This window comes from Hemitrygon akajei, chromosome 21 (assembly GCF_048418815.1).
Source record: "Hemitrygon akajei chromosome 21, sHemAka1.3, whole genome shotgun sequence".
NCBI lineage: Eukaryota > Metazoa > Chordata > Chondrichthyes > Myliobatiformes > Dasyatidae > Hemitrygon > Hemitrygon akajei.
In genome coordinates this window covers 52051707-52059346 of record NC_133144.1, presented here as the reverse complement: position 1 = coordinate 52059346, position 7640 = coordinate 52051707, and the positions used below count along the sequence as shown (strand labels likewise).

Genomic DNA, 7640 nt, shown 5'->3' with positions numbered 1-7640 from the left:
AAAGCCGGCAGTTTAAACCGTTCCTTTAGATGGTTTGCATTTCACTGACTTCCAAAGATGTCAATTAGCACAGAGGGGAATGCTGTGTGGACAGATCGAGGACTGACCTGTAAATGGCCCTTTAGCCTCATTTCCAGCCTTGTTTGTACATGACTCTACACGCTCTCCTATGAATTTGGCTCCACCGGGCAACCACCTGCACTGCCTTTCAGGTCAGGCGCCGGCTAGATGCAGAGAATGCCTCATTCACTGCTGACAGCAACACACTGTAATCACAGGCAGTAAATCCACTCTCCCTTCGCCAGCGAGGGCTCCCGTTCACTGGTGTGGAGACTGAGCGTTAAGCGCTCTGCAAATGTTGAGACTTCTTACTTCCTGCTTCCCTTCAGGCCCAGCACGAGTCTGGAAATCCTGTGCGTGCCAGGGGCAGCAGAGTGGCGTGGCTGGTAGAGCTGCCCACTCACATATCTGGCAAACTGGGTCCATCCCTGACCTCCAGTGCTGTCTGAGTGGAGTTTGCATGTGAGTCGGCTGCACCTCGGTTCGACTGCTCTGTCGGTGCGTTACGGGTTCAAAGACCGCTCCAGAGGCTCAAAAAACTCTCATGGGCCTTTAATCGGGGAACATGCAGTAACCAGCCTCTATCTCATCCCTCACTCTCACTTTTAAATGCAGGCTGCCTTCCCTCTACACTTATGTCAAATCAAAACATTGACCGTCAGTTTCTCTTGACATGCTGCTCGATCCACTGCAGGTTCTCCCAGCGGTTTGTTTTTGACTAGTCATCTCTTGACTGCATCTTGTGTATGTTAACATTGTGCTCAGGAGGTAGCTGAGTCAGATGGCATCCTACATCTAAGCAACGTAACACTGTCACAGAGAGTTCCAAACAATATAAAGTAGTACTAGTACTTGAAGTCTCATCGCATAAATAGTTTAAAGTGGACCGGCTTGCAAAGAGGCATTTTTGGATAAGAATTTGCTTAGTTCATTCTGAAGGCATTAAAAGCACAAAACTCTAATGTCCAAAATCAAAAGTCAAAGTCAAATTAACATCAAACTACTCACAGTATACGTCACTATACACTACCTTGAGATCCATTTTCTTGAAATAATTTACAGGAAAATAAAGGAAAACATAAGAGTTTCTGAAAAACTATGAGTAAGAAAAGGCTGACACACAATTGTAGAGACATTAAAAGCCTGCTCCGCCATTCAATAACCTCATGGCTGATCTGACCATGGACTCATCTCCACCTACTTGCCTTTTCTTTGCAACCTTACTATAACCTTACTATGCAAAAATCTATCCAACGTTGTCTTAAATGTATTTACTGAGGTAGTCTCCACTGCTTCATTGGACAGAGAACTCCACAGATTCACGACTCTTTTGGAAAAACAGTTCCTCCTCATCTCTGTCCTAAATTTACTCCCCCGAATCTTGAGGCTATGTCCCCCTAGTTCTAGTCTCACCTGTCAGTGGAAACAACTTTCCTGCCTCTATCTTATCTATTCCTTTCATAATTTTATGTGTTTCAGTAAGATCTCTTCTCATCCTTCTGAATTCCAGGGAATTCTGGATGAACTCAGTCAGTTAGGCTGTTTCTATGGAGGAGAATAAGTGATGGTTCAGGCCATCAGCCTTCATCGTGATGATCTCATAGGCACATGCAAAGAGAAATAGAGGGTTATGGCCTCGGACGGTCCAAAGTCCGACTGCGAAAGGAAGAGGGTTGGACATGGGGCTACCAACACCAACCTGTAAAACCCTGAGCTACAGAAGCACCAACAGATGTTCCAAAAACCTTATCCCTGGGAAAGGAAGGGTCTTCGAAGAGGGACTACACCTGGGGACAACCTGAAAGGCTGGGCCTGGATGGAAAACTCTGGTGAGCTGTTGTTGGAGGCCTATGCCCCAGTAGGGGTGATGAACTTAAGTAAGTAAATGGCTGTGTAGGAGGGAGGAGTTCGATTGATCATGGAGTATGTTCAGTACAACATTGTGGATCAAAGGGCTGTACTCTGCTACGTTCTCTGTTCCTGAGCACCCATCATTCTGTAATTCTCCCGGGCTCCATTTCGATTATTACCTTGCAATTGTTTCTGAGTCTCCTCATTCCCTCCTTCGCACATACTCTGCGTTCTATATATAGCTTCTTGAATGTTTAGCCGTTTCTCCTGCAGGCCAGTTAACAGTTCTTGCTGTGAAAGCAGATTGCAGCCTAGCTCTGCGCTGCAGCTTTGAACGGCACGCAAGCTGGCAGAATGAATCATCTTTTCAACAATTTGACTAAACGGCTAAATTTGCTCCTTTATCTTGTTTGGCTGTTCTTCAGTTTGGGATTCCTGCAGGCAGCATTTTTTTTTTCAGATGGTACAGTCCAGGTTCTGTCACGCCCTCCAATGCTTGTGAAATAGAGTCAGTAAGCACCCACCAACCTGCCTCTCCCCCCCCCCCCCCACCCCATTATCATTACTCCCTGCAGAGAGCTGCTAGGAGTTAGAGCTCACTGGAGTCAGCAGAGACAAACACTACACTCGGGATGACATAACGAGATCCTGCCGATGTCTTTAAGGGGATTTCTCAGCGCCTAGCAACAGTGGCTGATGCACAGCTGCCTCGGGACCACGGACAGGTAAATAAGCTTAGCTGTGAATTCAATCCAAGTCAGTGGAATGGACAACCGACTATTTAAGCACGATGTTCGTATGGTTTAAGTAGAATGAGGGAAAATGAGGTAGACTGTGAGCACAGCAAAGGGATTCCATTATTAATCCACATTAAGCAGCAAGTAACGGCGACTCAGTGGGATGGGCTGTTAGTTTCTCTCTTTGAGAGAGCGTGGAGGACTTGCTCAGGGATATCAGCTGTAATAAATGGGCTCATGCCCATATACAAGCAGCTTTCTTTGGTTTTTATGGACAGATTTCCACTTTTAGATACTCTGTATTTCAAACTGAATAGAATTCCAATATGACTGGGACAACAAATAAAATGCTGGAGGAATTGAGACATTTCAAGTTTAGAGCCTGCATCTATCCAGTGGACATATTGAGTTCTTCAAGCATTTTGTTTGTTGTTGCAGATTCCAGCATCAGTAGTCTCTTGTCCCTCCATTCTAGAGCTACTGACCAACTATTCCCCTCACACAGGTCCAGAATATCTGTCAAAACTTCCCCCCACAGATCTTGAGAACATCTGTCTGAATATACCCCTCAAGTATCTCGAGATTATCTGTCAAAAATTTCCCCCACAGATCTTGAGAACATCTGTCTGAATATACCCCTCAAGTATCTCGAGATTATCTGTCAAAAATTTCCCCCACAGATCTTGAGAACATCTGTCTCAATATACCCCTCAAGTATCTCGAGAACATCTGTAAAAAAAATCCTCCTCACACACCTTGAGAACATTTGTCTGGATACCCCGCTCAACTATCTCAAGAATATCTGTTTGAACATCCTCTTTTCACATCTTGAGAACATCTGTCAAAATATCTTCAGATATCTCAAGAACATCTGTCAAAATATCCTTCTCACACATCTCAAGAACATCTGTTTGAATATACCCCTCAAACAACTCGAGAACTTCTGTCTAAACATCCTCCTTACACATCTGAAGAACAGCTTTCTGAATATATCCCTCAAATATCTCAAGAATATCTGAGTATCTGGCCCCTTTACACAACACCTTATGTCCACCCTTTATCTAATTCCAAGTGTTTCCCCACAGGCCCTCCCACAGACATTTTCAAATGAGGGTTTGCCCTACCTTCCCTCCATGAAGGAAGGATTTGTGTTACTATAGCACCTTTCATGTTTTCTGTCAGGATGTCCCAACCTGCCTTACAGTGATGGAGCATTTCTCTTGTAGGAAATGTAGCAGTGATTTGTGTGCAGCAAGCTCCCAAGTTCCATTCAGTTTCAGGTCATCTTCACATCCAAGTACAGTAACCTCTGACCTAGAGATAGGAGCATAACCTACTAACACTTAACCTTTACTTGTTTATGGTAATCTCATGATAAACAATTCAATTTTGTGTATCAGCAGAAAGATTGTGATTAAAAGAATCCTGTAGGTCATAAAGATGAATATGAAGATATGATAAAGATTAGCTTTATTTGTCAAAGGTACACGAAAACACTGAAACATGCAGTGAAATGTGTCATTTTTGAAACAAATCAAAAAGCAAGGATTGTGCTGGGCAACCTGCAAGTGTCACCACATTTCTGGCGCTAACATAGCATGCCCACAAGTTACTAACCCTAACCTGTACATCTTTGGAATGAGGGAGGAAACAAAAGCACCTTGAAGAAGCCCATATGTTCACAAGGAGAGGGTACAAACTCCTAGCAGGCAATGGCGGGAATTGAACCCCCATTGGTGATTGCTGGTGCTATAAAAGCATTATGCTAACTGCTATGCCACTGTGCTCATGATGATGGATTAAAGCAAAATGGCACTGGATTAACTTGGAGATGGTGCCTATTCACCTGCTGTGCAAAGAGTTTTCTCCTGAGTCCTGTAAGAGAAACATTATGTGCCAATTTTCATTTCTGTGTCTGTGTGTGGGTTAGGTCTATTGTACAGGTTCATGGGGTGAGTGTGATTTATTTGTGTTGTGACATGATAATAAGTTCAAGGGCAGTTACCTTCCAACAACAAGAGTATTGTGATGGTCCTATCCAGGCCAAATTTTCCCAGTACCAATGTCCCCTGTTGAGGAAAGTACCATAATAAGCCTAGAGTTTGGAATTTCTAAAGTGCCTAAAACCAATTTGGCTGGCAGGGTGTGAACTGGACAATGCTCCTGCTTTAGATTTGGAAGAGATGAGTGCAAAGATCTCTGCTCGCATCTCTCAGTGCCACACCCAAAGGAGAGCTACACCGTATTGATGCAGTCCTTCGGAGGAGACTCCAAGCTGACAGCTTCTCTGCTCTGTCAAGTTGTTGTAATGGACGAGGGAGTTATCCATAGTATTCTGGCCAATAACTAACTCTCAAACAACATCTGTAAAGACGTTACAAGAAATCTTCTGGAGGGACTCTGCAGGCCAAGCAGTATCTGTAGAGGGGAAGGGTTTTGTCAATATTTCAGGTCAGAAGCCTTATTCAGGGTCATGACCTGAGTTTTTCACCTGAAACCTCAACAAGTCCTTTTCTCCCCTCGGGCTGCTCCATCTGGTGTGTTCTGCCAGCAGGTTGTCAAAGCTTTTTAGATCACATTCCTTCCCCATGCAGATGTTTGGCCTGAACAACAAATGAACCTCTTGACCATGTCTGCATGCTTTCATGCATTTAGCTGCTGCCTCGTGATAGGCTGATTAGATATTTGCATCAATGAGCAGATTTACAGGTGTACCTAATAAAGTGGTCATTGAGTGTATTTGGGTTTACTGATGTGTAATGCAATTGGATGAAGTTTCCATCAACAACATCTCAATAACTTCCCTGGTATTCTGGTTCTGAGAGATGCCTCAGACCATGGCGCCTTCCCCCATCCTGGCCCCTACAGCCGAGACATGGTTGTTGTACCTTGCTGTGAAGGGAGTTACAATGTCATGGCTAGATGTCATTCTAAAGGTGTTGCAAGAAGATGATTGGTATCTATGTTGTTCGTACTTTTATAGTGGATTAGCGTCATTAAAGCATTAAAATGGCTATATAGTGGAGCAGCTAATGCAGCTGCTGCTTGACAGTTTAAGAGACCCTGATAAAGAGAAAGATAAAGAAAAGATAAAAACTTGCTTTACTTGTCACATGTACATCAAAACATCGAAACATACAGTTTAAACACGAGGAAATCTGCAGATGCTGGAAATTCAAGCAACACACATAAAATGCTGGTGGAACACAGCAGGCCAGGCAGCATCTATAGGGAGAAGCGCTGCCGATGTTTCGGGCCGAGACCCTTCGTCAGGACTAACCGAAAGGAAAGATAGTAAGAGATTTGAAAGTAGTGGGGGGAGGGGGAAATGCGAAATGATAGGAGAAGACCGGAGGGGGTGGGATGAAGCTAAGAGCTGGAAAGGTGATTGGCGAAAGTGATACAGAGCTGGAGAAGGGAAAGGATCATGGGATGGGAGGCCTCAGGAGAAAGAAAGTGGGTGGGGGGGAAGCACCAGAGGGAGATGGAGAACAGGCAAACAACTAAATATGTCAGGGATGGGGTAAGAAGGGGAGGAGGGGCATTAACGGAAGTTAGAGAAGTCAATGTTCATGCCATCAGGTTGGAGGCTACCCAGCCGGTATATAAGGTGTAATGTGTCCATTTCTGTCAACGGCCAACACAGTCCAAATATGTGCTGGGGGCAGCCCGCAGATGTCGCCATGCTTCCAGTGTCAACATAGCATGCCCACAGCTTGCTAACCTTAACCCATACATCTTTGAAATGTGGGGGGAAACCAGAGCATCCGGAGGAAACTGACGCAGTCACAGTAAGAATGTACAAACTCCTTACAGTGACAGGAATTGAACGCTAATTGCTGACGCTGGTACTGTAAAGCATTATGCTACCTGCTATGCTACCAACTTTGTAAGCTTCTCCAGATGCTCCAGTTCCTTCCCACATACCTGTGAAGAGCAAGTCAATGGGTTAATTGCCATTTTAAGTTGCCCCCGATACACAGGTAAGTCGAGGGGCAATTGACACTGGGAGAATACAAAATGGGAATAACATGGGATTGTTATCAATGTTTATAGGTAGACAGGATCGAGGAACTGGGCTGAACAGCCCATTTCCATGTTGTATATGTCTCTAGGACTACAGAAATTACCAGTTACAATTTGACCCAATGTCACAGAAGGAAGTGAATAAGCAATTGACGTTTCGAGCTGAGACCCTTCATCAGAATCAGAATTGGAATCAGGTTTAGTATCACTGATATATGTCGCGAAATTTGTTCACCTTGTGGCAGCACTACTATGTAATACATGATAAAATGGAAAAAAACTGATTTACAGAAAATTTGTGTGTGTGTGTATCAAATAGTTAAATTAAATCAGTAGTGCAAAAACAGAAATAAAAGAGTGGTGAGGGAGTGTTCACGGCTGCAAGGCCCATTCAGAAATCAGATGGTAGAGGGAAAGAGCTGTTCCTGTACCACTGGATGTGTGCCTTCAGGCTTCTGTACCTCCTCCCTGACAGTAACAATGAGAAGAGGACAGGACTCATCTGTTCCTCCAGCATTTTGTGTCTGTTACTCTGGATTTCCAGCATCTGCAGAATCTCCTGTGTTTACCCAAGGAAGTATTTGGACATACGAATAAGGCTTGATCAAAAAGGTGGGATTTGAGCAATAGAGGTTGAGAGGAGAGTGGGGGAGGGATAGGATGGAGCTGACTGTATCTGTGCTATCTGTTGGGGATGAAGATTTATTCTATTCATGGTACTAGCTACAGTCATGATACAATTTAGCCTGAAACAAGACTCAGAGAGTGGGAGCTGTGCGAGGAATGTGATTGGTAAATCTCTCAGGACTTTCTCAAGGAAATCACAAATAAGATGGGGGAATTCCCACCGTCATTTAGGATTTGTCCCACATGGAATGATAATTAAAGTAAAATCCCCCGAACCTTGGAGAGCATCGGCAATTTTACCAGGTTCCAGGCGATGCAATTAAAAGTGGAAATTGAATG

The 7640-nt window shown here is 44.1% G+C and overlaps 1 protein-coding gene across 1 annotated transcript in view; it reads left to right on the top strand.

Annotated features, from left to right (window-relative positions):
* The first annotated feature begins 2512 nt into the window (after positions 1 to 2512).
* Positions 2513 to 7640, top strand: part of LOC140714303 (ras-GEF domain-containing family member 1A-like) — a 299728-nt gene continuing 294600 nt past the window's right edge. The window contains exon 1 of the mRNA XM_073025409.1: positions 2513 to 2636. The gene's annotated coding sequence lies outside the window, so the exon portion shown is untranslated. The remainder of the gene's footprint in view (positions 2637 to 7640) is intronic.